The sequence below is a fragment of the Orycteropus afer genome, unplaced genomic scaffold (genome assembly GCF_000298275.1).
Source record: "Orycteropus afer afer isolate SDZICR_OR568_19922 unplaced genomic scaffold, OryAfe1.0 scaffold00392, whole genome shotgun sequence".
Taxonomy (NCBI): domain Eukaryota; kingdom Metazoa; phylum Chordata; class Mammalia; order Tubulidentata; family Orycteropodidae; genus Orycteropus; species Orycteropus afer.
In genome coordinates, this window is record NW_006921979.1 from 292,931 (window position 1) to 310,563 (window position 17,633).

Below are 17,633 nucleotides of genomic sequence, written 5' to 3' on the forward strand. Positions count from 1 at the left end.
CTTGACTGCTAATCAGAAGGCTGGCAGTTCAAACCCTCCAGCCACTCCTTGGAAGAAAGATGGGGCAATCTACTTCCATAGTGATACTGCCTTGGAAACCCAAGGAGGGGTCGCTGTGAATCGGATCCGACTTGACAGCACATAACAACAACAAAACAATATGAATATATCATAATTTATACAGTCACTCTCTAATGTTTGAACATTTACACTGTTTCCAATATTTTGCGATAGGAAACAATGCTGTGATGAATAACCCTGTGCAAATGCATTTTTGGATTGTTGGAGATGTATCATCTAGATAACTCCCTAAAAATGAGATTACTGAATTTAAAGGTAAATGTATATGTAATTTTCGTAGATATTGTCAAATTTTCCTCAAAAGATTGTGTTAGTTGGCACTCTCGCTGGCAATAGATGAGAGTGACTGTTTCACTATAGCCTCAACCACAAAAATGTATTGTCATACTTTTTATTTTTGCCAGTTGGTTACCAGCCAAACACTTAAATGTTTGTACACCCAGAGATGACTTGTTGATTATTGAATTATTTTTCAAAGGAGGTAGGGAGACTGGCCTGAATTAGATCCTAAGTGTATCACTGCCTTGTGAGCTTTGGTAGAGTCTATCATAAGGATTATATGATTGTTGGAAATGCTACTGTGGTCAGTAGCTCTAATGAAGATTATGTCAATATAAAATGAAAACGTTGTCCAATTGATCTTCTTCCTTGACCATTCTATCCCTTTTTATAAAAATCAACTCACAATATTTTTTAAACAGCCTGTTCCTGCCTTGTTCATTAAGAACACTCTTTTTGTCAGTGTACTCTAAAAAGAGAGAGAGAGAGAGTTTGAGGTTAACTTGAACAAATGAATCAGCTTTGCACTCCAGCAGGCATGGAGATGAGAAAGTTCCAAAGTACACAGGGAGCAGTTTAAGTGTTGTCACAAGGGGTTTGCTCAGGATTCTACAGGCTCTTTCACAATTTGCAAATTATTACCTCGAGCACATCTCTGTTACCATACCATTAAACAGCAGCATCATTCTCTGTGTTCCATTCTTGTTCTTTTCCTTTGCATTAAAGCTTTCAAAGGGACGTCACTTTTGTCACAGACACACCTACAGAATGCACAGTGCTCTATTTCCTCTCTTTTCAATTAGGCTTCACGATACTGGCCTAGTGGGACTGTGGTCTCTGGCGTTGCTCCGGACTCCAGGACTGACCCCATCTGCCTGTCTCTGTTTCCTTGGTGGTTTGATTATTTCCCTTTGTCTTCCCCTGGTAGCAGCAGCTCTACTAATTGAAGCCACCTGATTGGTAACATGTCCTCTATTCCCTGAGAGAAGCTGCCACACGCTGCTCCATTGTCAGCTTTGCTGCTGTCTATATTTGACTTCAATTGCAGAAGGAATTCAATGTCACGCAGAATCTAAACTGATTTGTGAGTTTATAGAACCTGTGGCTGGAGAAAAGGCATGCATTTGGTCTGCATGAGAAGTGTGCCTTTATTTAAGCCAATTGAAATGTGCAAAAGCACAGTTTAGGAAACTGATATATCAGAAGTGGTGGTTCTTAGAATCATAATCTTTGAGATAGAAAGAAACTTAGAAGCCATTTAATTCAACCCTCTATCTAACGTAGCATAGTGGCTAAAAGCACTTGACTGCTATCCAGAGGGCTGGCGGTTCAAACCCACCAGCCACTCCTCGGAAGGAAGGTTGGGCAATCCTACTTCCGTAGTGATACTGCCTCGGAAACCCAAGGAGGGGTCGCTATGAGTCGGGGCCGACTCGACGGCACATAACAACAACAACAACAATCTAACGTGAATTTTTCTTTAAAAATCCCTTATAAATGGTTCTCAATAAAATATTCAGAGCATCCTAGTGATAAGAAAAATTATCTCAAGAAATAATTCATACAGCTTTCAGAGTGATAATAAAATTTCTCCCATATATTAAACCAAAACCTATTTCCAGTTTATTTAACCCATTTGCTTAAATACTGGTACTTGCAACCAAATAGGAAAAATAAGATTTCTCACCCAAAATTCAATGATTGAAAGACAACAATATTGCTGTTGTTGTGTGCTGTTAAGTCAATTCAGATTCATACCAACAACCAACCCACCACCATTGAATTGATTCCTACTCATAGCAACCCTATGGAAAAGAGTAGAATTGCCCCATAGGGTTTCCAAGGCTGTAAATCCTCACAGAAGCAGACTCCCTCATCTTTCTCCACGGAGCAGCTGGTGGGTTTGAACCAACGAATTTTATGTTAATAGTGGAGTGCTTTAAGCACAGCTCCACCAGTGCTCCTTATTTAGACTCATAGCCACCCTATACAGATTCATGTTGTTGCTGTTAGGTGCCATCAAGTTGGTTCTGGCTCACTGTGACCCCATGCACAACAGAATATAACACTGCCTGGTCCTGCACCATCCTCACAACCACTACTATGCTTGAAATCATCTTTGCACCCACTATCTACCCATCTTGTTGAGGGTCTTCTTTTTTGGTGACCCTCTACTTTACCCAGCATGATATCCTTCTCCATGGACAGGTCCCTATGACAACATGACCAAAGCATGTAAGAAAAAATCTGGCCATTTTTGCCTCTAAGAAGCATTTCAGCTGTATCTTTTCCAAGACAGATTTGTTCATTCTTCTGGCAGTCTATTCAGTATTCTTCGCCAACACCACAATTCAAAGGCATCAATTCTTTTTGAGTCTTTGTTACTCCTTGTTCAGCTTTCACATGCATATGAGGTGATCGAAAATACCAGGGCTTCAGTCAGGCACATCTTAGTATTCAGAGTGACAATTTTTCTCTGTAATGCCTTAAGGAGTTCTTTTGCAGCAGATTTGCCCAGTGCAAAACATCATTTTATCTTCTGACTGTTGTTTCCATGAGTATTGATTGTGGATAATGAAGTAAAATGAAATCTCTGACAACTTTAATCTTTTCTCCATTTATCATGATGTTGCTTATTGGTCCAGTTATGAGGATTTTTGTTTTATGTTGAGGAAAGCCTACTACTGAAAGCTGTAGTCTTTGATCTTCATCAGTAAGTAGTTCATCATAAGTCCTATATAGTGCTGTATAAGTAATATAGATTCATAGAAACTCAATAATACTTCACAAATATTCTAATCTCCAGGCAAAATATGCTCAGTGCTTTCAACCTTTCCTTATAATATCATGTACTGCAGATCCTTCTTTCTTTCATCACACTGGCTGTGTCCCCCTCCTCCTTCTCTAACAAAATCGCCTCTTTTAAAGCGTGGCTCCCAGCACTGAACTGGTGATCTAACTGAGTGTAGAACAGAGCTTATCACTTCCCTTAACCAGAAAGTATCTTTAGTTATTGTAGCCTAACCCTTGTATTTTAGAGAAATCCATGTTTTCTGCCACAACAAATAAATCCTCAAATCTCAATCTCAATAAAACTCTATTTCGCCACTTCACAGTTGGATAAGGGCCCAGAGACCATCCTCCATCTTGTTGCTAAAGTATTTTGTACATGTGGCCTCTCAGGTCAGTGCAGTAGTAGAAACGACTAGAGAATTACTCCAATGAGTGTTTTTTTGTATGTCTGGTGCCTACTATAGTGCCTGATATATTGTACCTTAAAGTTTATTTTAACAAGTAAATATAAACAGAATATACTGTGTGTCTCTCTCTCCCTCTCTCTTTATCTGTCCCTGTCTCTCTCTTTCTTTCTTTTTCTTATTAATTCAATTAATCTTCCCAAGAGCCCTGAGGAAGATCCTACTATTCGCTACACCTTTGGAAAAGACCACTTACTCAATTCACCCTTCCAATAAATGAAAGAGGCTGTCCTGAACCTATGTCTGACATCTCTGCCAGTGCTCCTGATAACTACACATTAGGGAAGTGCCCTTCTGGAGTGATTTGCAGTTAGTTAATAACTTTAAAATTTCATTCTAATGTTAGAAAATCTTCCCTTCCCTTTTCTAAGAACCATAAAGAAAAAAAGAAACAAAACCCCACTGCTATCAAGTTGATTCTGACTCATAATGACCCTACAGAACAGGGTAGAACTGCCCCCTAGGGTTTCAAAGGCTGTAAATCTTTATGGAAGCAGATTGATTGATCATCTTTCTTCCATGGGGTGGCTGGTGGGTTGAAACTATAGACCTTTAGATTAGCAGCCATATGCTTTAACCACTGCACCACCAGAGCTCCTTCCATCTAACAACTGAAACAAAATAGAGAACCCTTATTTGTTTTGAGAAATGTACCTCAATGCCTATCTCCATGTCAGTAGTCTCCAGCTCAGTGGCTACCACATGTGTAAAAAAGAAAAAGGTCAGTAAATACATGGTTGGAGGTTCAAGTCCACCAAGAGGCACATCAGAAGAAAGACCTGATGGTTTGCTTCTGAGAAGCCAGCCATCATAAACTCTATGGAGCACAGCTGGACTCTGACTCACATGGAATCGCCATGAATACGAATTGACTAGATAGCCAGTGGTTTTGTTTTTGTTTGTTTATATCCTTTATGCTAGATACATCTAAGACACAGAAGTCTTGGGTGACCTTTCCAAGATCTATTCTTATCTCCTGAATTAAGTCCCAATCTAATACCAGAAGCTGGGAATATAATGACTACTATGTGCCACCAGCCACTCCTCAGAAGGAAGGTTGGGCAATCCTACTTCCGTAGTGATACTGCCTCGGAAACCCAAGGAGGGGTCGCTATGAGTCGGGGCCGACTCGACGGCAAATAACAACAACAACAACAACATGTGTCAAGCATTATATAATTTACTTTCATGACAGTTGTTTAAGGTAAGTACAGTGATTATTTCCATTGTACAAGAAGGGAAACTTTGTCATGGGAAATGCTAAATAACTTCTCAAGTTTACATGACTGATAAGTGGCACAGCTAGGATTTAAACCCAAGGCTCTTCCTCCTAACCCAGTCTATTCTTTTCTTCAATCTATCCCACCAAAAATCAGTGGTGTTTACTTGAAGACTTCCAAATTTAAGACTTGAAAAGCTCTAATTACAACAGTTATATGGTTATACCTGCAGGCTCATCAGAAAGTTTTTTTACTTTTTTATTTTCCATTTTCCGCATCTTTGAAAATTCCTTCTTGTCCAATAGTTCTCTTAATTCTTGCTTGTAGGTACCATGACCCTTAGACTTTGTCAGGATAACCTCTTCTTAAGATCTTGTTTTGAAAATGAGACTTTATATCCTAACAAGTGCACTATAAATGACAAGAGGTGCTCTCCTCAAATCTTTACCCGCCCTCATTCAAGACTCCAGCACTCTTCCTATTGGGAGGACCACTTTCTCATTGTAACCTAATTATTCTAGCAGTCTGGTTATCCAAAATGTGGTGAAGAGTAGGGCTGAGTAGCAACCATCTGGCTCTCTACAAACTGGCAAGCTTTGCTCTTGAGATTCAGGAAATAGTTATTCAAATTAAGAACTCTGGAAAGATTGGAAGGACTTGGCTACAACCAGCATGGGTTATTATAACAGAAGTGAAATAACCATCTAAAGGAAACAAACTTTAAAACCTAATAAGGTAAGATCAGTCATCTCCATTCTAGAAGACTAGCCTTGGAAGTCAGCCACACTGACTGCCTGCCTACTTTGATTCTGCAGTGAGAAAAGGACTAGAGAATGTTCTGGAAGCTCCCTAGTTACTCACCTCTACCTCCTATACTCACTCAGCCACTCAGAGTTAGAAGTTTTGTTTACCCAAGGAAATCAAGTGTGTTCAGGTTTTCCAGAATTTCTAAGGGAAAGAGACTGCTATAGGATTACAAAACATTACAGTTAAAAGGGACATACCAAAACCAAAACCAAACCTACTATCAGTTCTATTCCAGCTCATAGTGATCCTGTAGAACAGTGTAGTACTAGGTTTTCCAAGGCTGTAATCTTTACAGAAGCAGACTACCATATACATGCATGTGTTCCATTTCTTATAACATGTATATGAAAGAGGGAACCACGTTCTTTACCATATGCCATTCTTTGTCCAGATATGAAACTAAAGCTACTGGTACACTGTAGAATAGAAGCTACTAAGACCCCCCACCCTAAGAGTGGTAATGGCTCTTTGATGAGCCAGTGACAATTTATAGTGCTGGATATCTTTTGGTAAAGAGCATTTGTAGGATAGCAGTTAGGTAAGGTATTTATAGTCAAGGAATAGATCAATATAACTACGTCACAATGAAGTCAAATGCATGAGCTAGACTTCACTGGCAGAAGCTACCACCAGCTGGGCTACCCACCCAATTATGATAGTTTAGATCACCCACCGCAGAGGAGGAAAGTTATTTCTATGTCATTTCAATTAAACACATAACTAACCCATATAAAACCCACTGTCATCGAGTCTATTCCAACTCATAGCAAACTCATAGGACAGAGTAGAACTACCCCATATAGTTTCTAAGTCTGTAAATCTTTATGGAAGAAGATTTCATCATATTTCTCCCATAGAGCAGATGGTGGGTTCAAACTACCGACCTTTTGGTTAGCAGCCAAATACTTTAACCACTACTTCACCAGAGCTCAAGTAAACCATATAGACAATGAGAGCAACTGTGTAACTCCTTGTAGGTAATTTTAGTGCTAAAACAGGACTGGAACTTCCAAGCAACCATTTTTGTTTTTTGCCCCAAGTACCCCCAAGGGTTTATCTCAGTGCCTTGCATGCAAAATTATTTATAAAATTAATGAATAAATCAATGAATCAAAGTGTTTCTTATTTGAAAAAAGCGTTCTTATTAATGAAATAATTTATAAAGCTACAAAAATCTCTTACCTCAACATATGCTCAGTGAAATAAGTCAATCACAAAAGGACAGATATTGTATAAGTCCAGTATTGTACAAAGCAAAGGAAAGGTTTATATATGGAAGGAAACTTTGTTGGTTACCAGGGACGGGAGAGCAGAGGAAGAAAAATTGTTAAATAGGTAGAGACAAGTATTGATTTGGGTCAAGGGAAAGACATTATACCAAAAGCAAGTGACCAACACAATAACTCTAAGGAAAAGGAAGACACAGAGAGGTGCACAAGAGCTACAGACAACAAAAATAAACAATTTTACATATATAATACTGCATTATCAGTAATAACAAACATTAATCTATGGGTAGATACATAGGTAGACAGGTTGAATGATCAAGTATGTCTAAGCAAAAGGGAACATACCCATGACCACATATAAAGTTGGCAGATGACATTGCTACTTACGTATTTGTATGTGCTATAAGAATGTTCATATAAATAGAACTAACAAGGGGCAAAGATATGATAACTTCTTAGCCAACCACCCTGAGAGAGGGAGGTGTTGGAACTGTAGGCTTGGGACCATGGTCTCAGGAGACATCAAGGTCAATTGGCATAATATACTACACACAAACTGTGTTCTACATCCTGCTTTGGTGAGTAGTGACTGGGATCTTAACAGCTTGCAAGAGGCCATCTAGATGCAACAATTGGTCTCTCCTTGACTGGAGAAAAGAAGAATGAAGAATGAAGAACAATGGAGACAATTATTCCAAGGGACTTGTGAACCATGAGAACCTCAGTCTATATGACCATGAGATCAGAAGAACTAGGTGGTTCCTGGCTACCACTGTCAACCACTTGGAAAGGGATCAGTTCAGGAGATCCTGGATAGAGTGGGAGGAAAATGTACAACAAAACTCAAAATCATAAAAAAAGACCAGGCTTACTGGTCTGATAGAGGCTGATGAAACCCCCACAACTATGGTCCCTAGGTCCCTAGTTACCCCTCAGGCTGGAATTGAACTCACTACTGTGGCTCCCAGCTGAAAAATATACAGGCATATAGGGTGAAAATTTACATCTGATAGATACATTCCTTAGAACAATGAATCATGGGAGATCAGAAGGACAGTATTTGGTCAGGGAGATAGCTCAAGGGACAGGAAAGCATAGGAAGAAGGAGGAAGAAGGATACAGGGAAGAAGTAACTATAGCAAGGAAGTGGGAAGAGAGTTATTACATTGTTGGGATTGCAGACAATGTCATGAAACAAAATGTGTATGAACTGCTGTATGGAAAATGAATTTGTTCTATAAACTCTCACCCAAAGTATAATTTTTTAAAAAAATCTCTTACCTCAAATGCTAATTTTGTTATAACTCCCACATGGTGGTTAAAAGCCTACCTTCATTTCTTTGTTTATCAATATCACCAGCAAAAAGGAGAGACTTGCATGGAAAAAATAAGAAAGCTGTGGATTTCCACCATGTTCACAGGTACACCTGACTGTCCAAATAACCCCACCATTTGGAAGCTCCATTCATGGCAAAGTAATTAAAGGTCTTACAAAGTTCTCAGACATGGAACAGAAGGAAGCATCTACAGCCATCTCAGAGGGAGCCTTCTGCTTCCAGGAATAACGTCACACATTCACAGGTGCTTCCTGTTTTTTCAAACACCTTGCCCACCTTCTGCACACCACGCGTGTATTCTGCAAAACGTGAGCCCAACAGGAAACTGGCTGCAAATTCAGATCGTTTTTCTGACTCTTAAAGAGGTCTTGAATATACTTGCAGAGAAACACCAGCAAAAGCTCTAGTCATTTACCGGGGAACAAGTCTGGAAGAAAAATACACAACGGACTAGCACCAAGAGGGTGAGAACACTTTTTTCTGTGAAAATGCTGTCTGCAAGTCAGATTTTTAAGCAAAGAAATGTGTTTTTTAAGGTTCTTGACTCCTGTGGGTGGGATTAAGATTAGCTGCAAGTGGGTGGTATTTGTCATTTCTCTGATGTGAGGAAAGAGAGGAAGGGGGAAGGCTGAGGCAGAAAGCAGGCCCACATGGCCCAAATGCCCCAACAGGGCTCAGTGGGGAGGATTACTAGAAGAATTTGAAATGAGCATGTGTAGAGTGTTGAGTAAACTGTGGTATACAGTTCACAGTAAGCTTTGACTGAACTACTCTAGGGAATGCCATCTTAACATGGTCACGCATTGCTCTGTGCTTCACTAGTACTGTATCAGAGTTTCCATTTCTCCACAGCCTTGACCACACATGGTAGTCAAATTCTTTCCAATTTGATAGGTATAAAATAAAACCCACTTCTATGGAGTCAATTCTGACACGTAGTGACCCCCATAGAGTTTCCAAGGCTGTAAATCTTTACGGAAGTAGATCACGTCATCTTCCTCTCACAGAGCAGTTGGTGGGTTTGAACTGCCAACCTTCTGGTTAACACCCAAATGCCTTACCTGCTATACCACCAAATTGCATTTCCATACTATAAAATTCTTGCCTGCTCCAATGCACAGAATATTAAAGTGAGGTTTTTCTTTTATTTCTCTTCACATGTCTCCTAGTCTAGTTTCTTTTAGAACTAACCTAATTCTTTTAGTTTATGCTACCTTGCCTGCCAAATCAGTCACTGTTTTTCCTCCAATAAATATACCTCAAACAGGTGTTTACTTTGCACAGTAAAATAGAAAAGGTAAATTATCTGCATAAGTAGAGGTAATATCCTTGTGTCAGTTTTAAGGTTCAGAAAATATCTTTTGATTTTCTTTCAGATTTTCTTTTCTTTAGTCCTGCCACCAGTTGGCAACCACAGAAAATAGCCAGAAACTACCTGCAAAGTTTTATACATGATATGTGCAACTTGGCTTAGAAAATGAGATAGCCAAAAATCTGACAAACAGGTCATCTTGTCACTCTCCTGACCTTGGCCAATGGTGAGACAGCTCAGAAACAGACCCCCTGAATTTGAATAATCTTGATAACTCTCAGATAAACACCAATTCTCTCTGGAGAGGAATCTATGAAAAAGAGTTAAAAGAATGTTCTGCTAACCAGTGCTGGTATGAAACAAATAGGATACAAGGCAACCAGCTTCATTAGTATCCGTTAAAGCATCATAACATCCATCTAGAAGCTAGGTAGGGAAGAAAGACTGTAGGTAGGTGACGTCATGGGGATCTCCTCCTCCTCTTGAGTTTCTATTACATCTATTATAACCACAAACATAAATTAATTTCTTGGGTCAAAAAATTTTGAGCTTTTTAAAATATGCTCTTTCATCTTAAGCTGTCAAAAATCTCCGTGTATAATTCTCTAAAATCAAAAGTGGGGGGAGAGAATTTAAATAAACTGTGCAAAGCAATTGAGTAAGTATTTAGGAAATGGCCACACAATGTACCTAATACTATACTAGACATTGTGGAGGCTAAAGAGATAAGACAGTCCCTCCCAAGGAAGATCATAACATTTTATTTGAGAAATAAATTAGACACACAGTTACGTACAAACAGCATTACCATAATCCATAAAGTGCAGTAGGATAAAGGGTTAAGTTTAAATGAAGAAGGTGACCTATTGCAACTTTAGAATATTGACTCTGGAATCAGTCTGCCTGATTATAATCTCAGTTCCTCTTATCATTTATCATTTATCAGTTCCTCTTATCAGCTGTGTCTAAGGTACCTTGGGAAGGCTTAAGTCCTAATGCTTCAATTTCTTTACTTGCAAAGTGAAGAAATTAGTGTCTATTTCATAAGATAATCTGTGTGCCTGGAGAGAACAATCATGGGAGAAGGAAGGGCTGCTTATGCACAGGGAGACAGCTCAGGGGGCAGAAGTGCATGGAAGGATGGACACAAGGAAGAGATAACTATCAGGAGGAAGTGGGAGGAGAGCTGTTGCATTGTGGTAAATTGTAGTCAATGTCATGAGATAAAGTGTATGTGAACTGCTGTATGGAAAGTGAATTTGCTCTGTAAATTTTCACCCAAATCACAATTTTTTAAAAAAATGGGGTTGTTTTTGTCTTTTTGTTGCTAAGTTGTAGAATAGATAGATAGCTATAGATGTAGATATAGATATAAATATGTTGTTGTTGTTGTTGTTGTTATGTGCCATCAAGTCAGACCCGACTCATAACAACCCCTCCTTGGGTCTGAGGTAGTATCACTACGGAAGTAGATTGCCCCATCTTCCGAGGAGTGGCTGGTGGCTTTGAACCTCCAGCCTTCTGGTTAGCAGTCAAGTGACTTAGGCACTATGCTACCAGAGCTCCTGTAGATGTAGATATATAAATATTAGACCCAGAAATAGGTGAGTTTCCTTGGACACCAACTGAAATGACAACTCTGCCCATAAGAATCAACACAAAGCTGATTCCTATGAGGCAGAGGCCAAATATAGCCCTGTTCTCCCACTTTTCCACCATTTCTGATGCCAGCCCTTCTCCCCATAGCACTCTTTCCCTACTGGGTTTGGGATTCATTGCAATAATCACAGAGAACATATGGAAACACCATATCTGCAATAATAACTTTAAAATAACAGAAAAAGATGTAAACTGAAGAAAAATATAAGCAGAGGTTATAAATTGAAGTGAAGATATATATAGGTGAAGTTTGGGAGAAGTTCCAGCATAGGGCCTCAACCTCTCAGGGTACCTGGTTATGTCTCAGAGGGAAGCAGCTTACTCTTCTTGAAAACCAATGTTCCTTCTCACTCAGGAACCTTTCACACAGGAATTGTTCTGTGATGTTACTGAGTGGGATTTGCTCTACTGCGCCTCTCAGCTGGCTCCTGTGTCCTTCCCATAAGCTTTCAGATGACCCCAGGTCTGTGATCAAAACCCTGTACAGGATGCCCCAGCTCTTGGAAGGTTATGCCTCTTGGCCAGGGTTCAGCCTTTACACCCCACTGCTGTCCAAATCTGCTTGTTGTCTCTGTCTTTTTGGTATTGTTTCCACCACTGCCTCTATCACAGTCACAGATTTACCTGGCCTGGCAGGTTCTTTGCTCAGGGCCCATATCCAAGGACATGATCCCCTTCTGGCTTTTGTTGATCAGGAGGGCCCATCTGAGACTTCATGTCTTAAGGATTTATCAGTCACAAGGGGTGCTGTAGCCAATCTGGGTAAAGGTGGACTACAGGGTCAGATCCCCCCACTCCAGTCAATACCAGTAAAGGTCAGATCATAAGTGACCCCCTAGTCAATCATGGAATACATCAACTACTGGGCAGGGCCTCCCAGCCATTCCAGATGAAAGTCAGTTACAAGATGAGGATCCCCAGCCAGGTAAAGTCAATCTGAGTGAGGCTCAGCAACCAGGACCAAAAGACCAAATTGTTTTTTGTTAAGGTAGTTCCACACCATGCAGACCTTTATTAGATATATGGTTCTTAACGTTTTCCTCCCTGTCTGTAGGTTTTTTCCCTTTGTAGATAAAAGCATACAGAAGCTTGATTTAAAAGCCAGTGTTTTTCTATTGCTAGCTCTTTGACCTTGGGTAAATTTGAAAACTCTGGTCTCAGTTTCATTATTTTAAGGTGCAAATAAAAATATATCTACTTTATATTAGTCATAATTGACTAATTATCATAACAAATAAATCAAATCTCAAAGGTTTAGCAGAATAAAAATATATTTGTGGTTCATATAAAGAAAGGGTATTAGTTCAACCCATAAAATATGTTATAAAAGTAACTAGATAAAAACGTACCATACAGAAATCATTATTTTTAATATATACCAAAATAACAAATGAGAAGGCATAATAATTGAGGGAAAAAAGTTCTAATTGACAATAACAATAAGGAAATGAAATACTTTGGGATAAAGTTAACAAGAAATGTGCCAAATCTATTATGAGAAAAATACTCTTGAAAGATATAAAAATAGACTTAAACACATGGAAAGTCACTCTCAGCTTTTGGATCACATGACTAAATATCATAAAAGTGTCAGTTCTACCTAAATTAATGTAACACAACCTTAACAAAAGCACCAATAAGCTAGTTTGTGGAGCTACACAAGTTGATACTAAAAATTATATGCAAAAACAAAGCATGCAACTATGGCCAGAAAAACACTAAAAGAGGAAGGAAGTCAAGGAAGAAAGACTACCTCTATTAGATATTGTTGTTGTTGCTATGTGCAATGCAGTCAGACCCAACTCATAGTGACCCCTCCTTGGGTTTCCGAGGCAGTATCACTACGGAAGTAGAGTGCCCAACCTTCCTTCCAAGGAGTGGCTGATGGGTTTGAACCTCAGCCTTCTGGTTAGCAGTCAAGTGCCTTAGGCACTACTCTACCAGAGCTCCTTAGAGCTCAGATATTAGAACCTAATATAAAATCTCCATGATTAAAATACCAATACTAGTGCATATATAGAAAAATGGTGTTGATTTTAGGTTGAGTCAGCTCTGACTCATAGTGACCCTATGTACAACAGAACAAAATACTGCCCATTCCTGCACCAGCCTCACTGTCTTTGCTATACCTGAGCCAATTGTTGCAGCCACTGTGTCAATCCATCTTACGGAAGGCCTTCCCCTTCTTCACTGACTCTCCACTTTACCAAACATGATATCCTTCTCCAGGGAATTGTCACTTCTGACAACATGACCAAAGTAGGTGAGATGAACTCTGGCCATTCTTGCTTCCAAGGAGCATTCTGGCTGCACTTCTTCCAGGACAGATTTGTTAATATTCTTTCAGTATTCTTCACCAACACCACAACTCAAAAGCGACAACTCTTCTTCGGTCTTCCTTATTCATTGTCATGCTTTAGTGTGCATATGAGGCTATTGAAAATACCATCATTTGGGTTATGTACACCTTAGTCTTCAAAAAGACATCTTTGCTCTTCAGCACTTTAAAAAGGTCTTTGCAGCAGATTTGCCTGGTGCAATACATTGTCTGATGTTTTGACTGCTACTTCCGTTTGGTGTTGATTGTGGAATCAAGTAGTATGAAATCTTTGACAACTTCAATCTTTTCTCCATTTATTGTGATGCTGCTTACTGGTCCAGTTGTGGGGATTTTCGTTTTCTTTGTGCTGTGGTATAATCCATACTGCAGACTATAGTATTTAAACTTCATCAGTAAGTGCTTCAAGTCATATTCCCTTTTAGTAAGCAAGGTTGTGTTATCTGCATATTGCAGGCTATTAATGACTCTTCTTCCAATCCTGATGCCATGTACTTCTTCATATAGTCCAGCTTCTTGGATTATTTGCTAAGCGAACAGATTGAATAAGTATGGTGGAAGGATACAACCCTGATACTCTCCCTTTCTGATTTTAAACCATGTAGTATCCTCTTGTTCGGTTTGATTGACAGCCTGTGGTCTATGTAGAGGCTCCTCATGAGGACAACTAAGTGTACTGGAATTCCCATTCTTCTCAATGCTATCCTTAATTTGTTAAGATCCACACAATTGAATGCTTTTGCATAGACAATAGAACACAAGTAAACATCTTTCTGGTATTCTTTGCTTTCAACCAAGATCCATCTGACATCAACAATGATATCTCTCATTCCACATCCCTTCTGAATCCATCTTGCATTTCTGGAAGTTCTCTGTCAATATACTGCTGCAACCATTGTTTAATTATCTTCAGCAAGATTTTATTTGTGTGTGATATTAATGATTTTGTTTGATAGTTTCCACATTCTGTTGGATCACCTCTCTTTGAAATGGGTATAAATATGGATTTTTTCCAATCAGTTGGCCAGGTAGCTGTCTTCCAAATTTCTTGGCATAGATGAGTAAGTGCCTCCATTGCAGCATCCATTTGTGGAAACATTTCAATGGGTTTTCTGTCAATTCCTGGAGCCTTGTTTTTCACCAATGCCTTCAGTGCAGTTTTGACTTCTTCCTTCTATACCACTAGTTCTTGATCAAATGCCACCTCCTGAAAAGGATGAAAATTGATCCATTCTTTTTGCACAGTGACTCAGTATATTCTTCCATCTTCTTTTGATATTTCCTGCATCATTCAATATTTTTCCCATAGAATATTTCAATATTGCAACCCGAGGCTTGAATTTTTTCCTCAGTTCTTTCAGCTTGAGAATGCTGAGTGTGTTCTTCCCTTTTGGATGTCTAACTCTAGGTCTTTGCATATTCCATTATAATAATTGACTTTGTCTTCTCAAGCCTCTCTTTGAAATCTTCTGTTCAGCTCTTTTGTCTTATTGTTTCTTCCATTTGCTTTAGCTACTCTCCATTCAAGGGCAAGTTTCAGAGTCTTTTCTGACATCCATTTTGGTCTTTTCTACCTTTTCTGTCTTTTTAATGACCTTTTGCTTTCTTCATGGATGATGTTCCATAAATCCTCTGGTTGTCAGTCATTGGTGTTCAATGTGTCAAACCTATTCTTCACATGGTCTCTAAATTAAGGTGGGATATAATCAAGGTCATATTTTGGCTCTTGTGGACTTGTTTTAATTGTCTTCTGCTTCAACTTGAACTTGCATATGAACAGTTGATAGTCTGTTCCATAATCAGCTCCTGGCCTTATTTTGGCTGAAGATATTGAGCTTTACCATCACCTCTTGCCATAGATGTACTTGATCTGATTCCTGTGTACTCCATCTGGAGAAGTTCATGTGTATAGCCACCATTTATGTTGTTGAAAATAAGAATTTGCAATGAATAAGTTATTGATCTTGCAAACTCTATCATGCAATCTCTGGCATCATTTCTATCATCAAGGCCATATTTTCCAGCTACTGGTGATTCTTCCTTGTTTCCAACATTTGCATTCCAATCACCAGTAATAATCAACACATCTTAATTGTATGTTTGGTCAATTTCAGACTGCAGAAGTTGGTAAAAATCTTCAATTTCCTCATCTCTGGCTTTGGTGGTTCATGCGTAAATTTGAATAACAGTAGTACTAACTTTTCTTCCTTGTAGGCATATGGATATTATCCTATCATTGACAGCATTGTACGTCAGGATAGATCTTGAAACATTCATTGTGGCAATGAATGCCATGCCATTCCTCTTCAATTTGTCATTCCTGGCATAGTAGACCATAAGATTATCTGATTCAAAATGGCCAAAACTAGTTCATTTCAGCTCACTAATGCCTAGGACATCGATCTTTATGCATTCTATTTCATTTTGACAACTTCCAATTTTCCTACATTCATATTTCATACATTCCATATTCCAATTCTTAATGTATGTTTGCAGCTATTTCTTGTCATTTTGAGTCATGCCCCATCAGCTTATGGAAGTCCCAAAATCTTTACCCCATTCACGTCATTAAGGTCGACTCTACTTTGAGAAGGCAGCTCTTCCCTAGTTCTATTTTGAGTGCTTTCCAAACTGAGGGACTCTCCTTCCAGCACTATATCCAACAATGTTTCAGGGCTATTCATAAAGTTTTCCAGCAATATATCAGATAGTGTTTCACTACTATTCATAAAGTTTTCACTGGCCAATTCTGTGAGAAATAGATGGCCCCTTTCTTCTTCCAAGTCTATCTTAGTCGGGAAGCTCCACTGAAGCCTGTCCACTATGGGTGACCTTACTGGCATTTGCAATAGCCATGGCATAGCCTCCAGCCTCATGGCAACATGCAAGCCACCACACAATGACAAACTGACATACAAGTGGTGGAATAGAAATATATACCAGAAGAAGAGAACAGAAAGCCCAGAAATATATAAATTAATTATATAATAAAGGTGATATCCCAAATTACTGGGAAAATTGATTAGTTTAATAAATGATGTTGGGACAACTAGATAACCACTGGGACAAAATAGTTTTAAATCCAAACCTCACACTACTCATAAGCATAAACTTCAAATATGACAGGTATCCAAAGTAAATAATAGTAATAGAAGAATACTTGGGTGAATTCTTGAATGTGTGTATGGATAAAGATTTCCTAACAATACTCTAAATCCAGAGAAAATTTAAAAAATTAATAAAGATTGATAACTAACTTGTAAAAGTTTTTTAAAGTTGCATGGCAAAAACCCCACAAAGTCAAAGACAATTCACACTTTGAAAAAATGTTTGCAACATAGATTTAACTGTAGATATAGTGGTACTATTGCTAATATATAAAGAATTCTTTAAAAAATTGACAAAGAGGATAAAAACCTCATTAGAAAAATGGGGAAAAGATGCAAGCAGATAATTCTCCAAAAAAACAAAAAACATAGATACTAAATCTTAAAATATAAGAAATGATTCAAGCTAACTCATGATTAAAGAAAGGCATATTAGAATTCTAAACTAAATTTGCTGCCACCAACTTGATTCCAACTCATAGCAACCACTCCTTGGGTTTCTGAGGTGATATCTCTACAGAAGTAGATTACCCAACCTTCCTTCCAAGGAGTGGCTGGTGGGTTTGAACCGCCAGCCTTTTGGTTAGCAGTCAAGTGCCTAAGGCACTACACCACCGGAGATCCCACAAAATGTACTTGCACATAATATTGTTTCTCATTATTCAGAATGGCAAAAACTAAAAAGTATGACAATACCTTTTGTGGATGAGGTTGTAGGGAAGTAGGCACTCTCATACATTGTTGGTAGGAATGCAAACCAGCACAACATTTGGAGGGAAATTTCACAATACTAAAGAAATGTGACAATATGTTTAGCTTTAGACTCAGCAAGGAGTTATCTAGAAGATATATATACAATAATCCAAAAATATATTTACACAGGGTTATTCATTACAGCTTTGTTATTGCAAAATTGGAAACAACTTAAATGTCCAAGATAAGAAACTTATTATATAAATTATGTATATCCACATGGCTGGAAATTTTTTAAAAATGGATTTCTATCA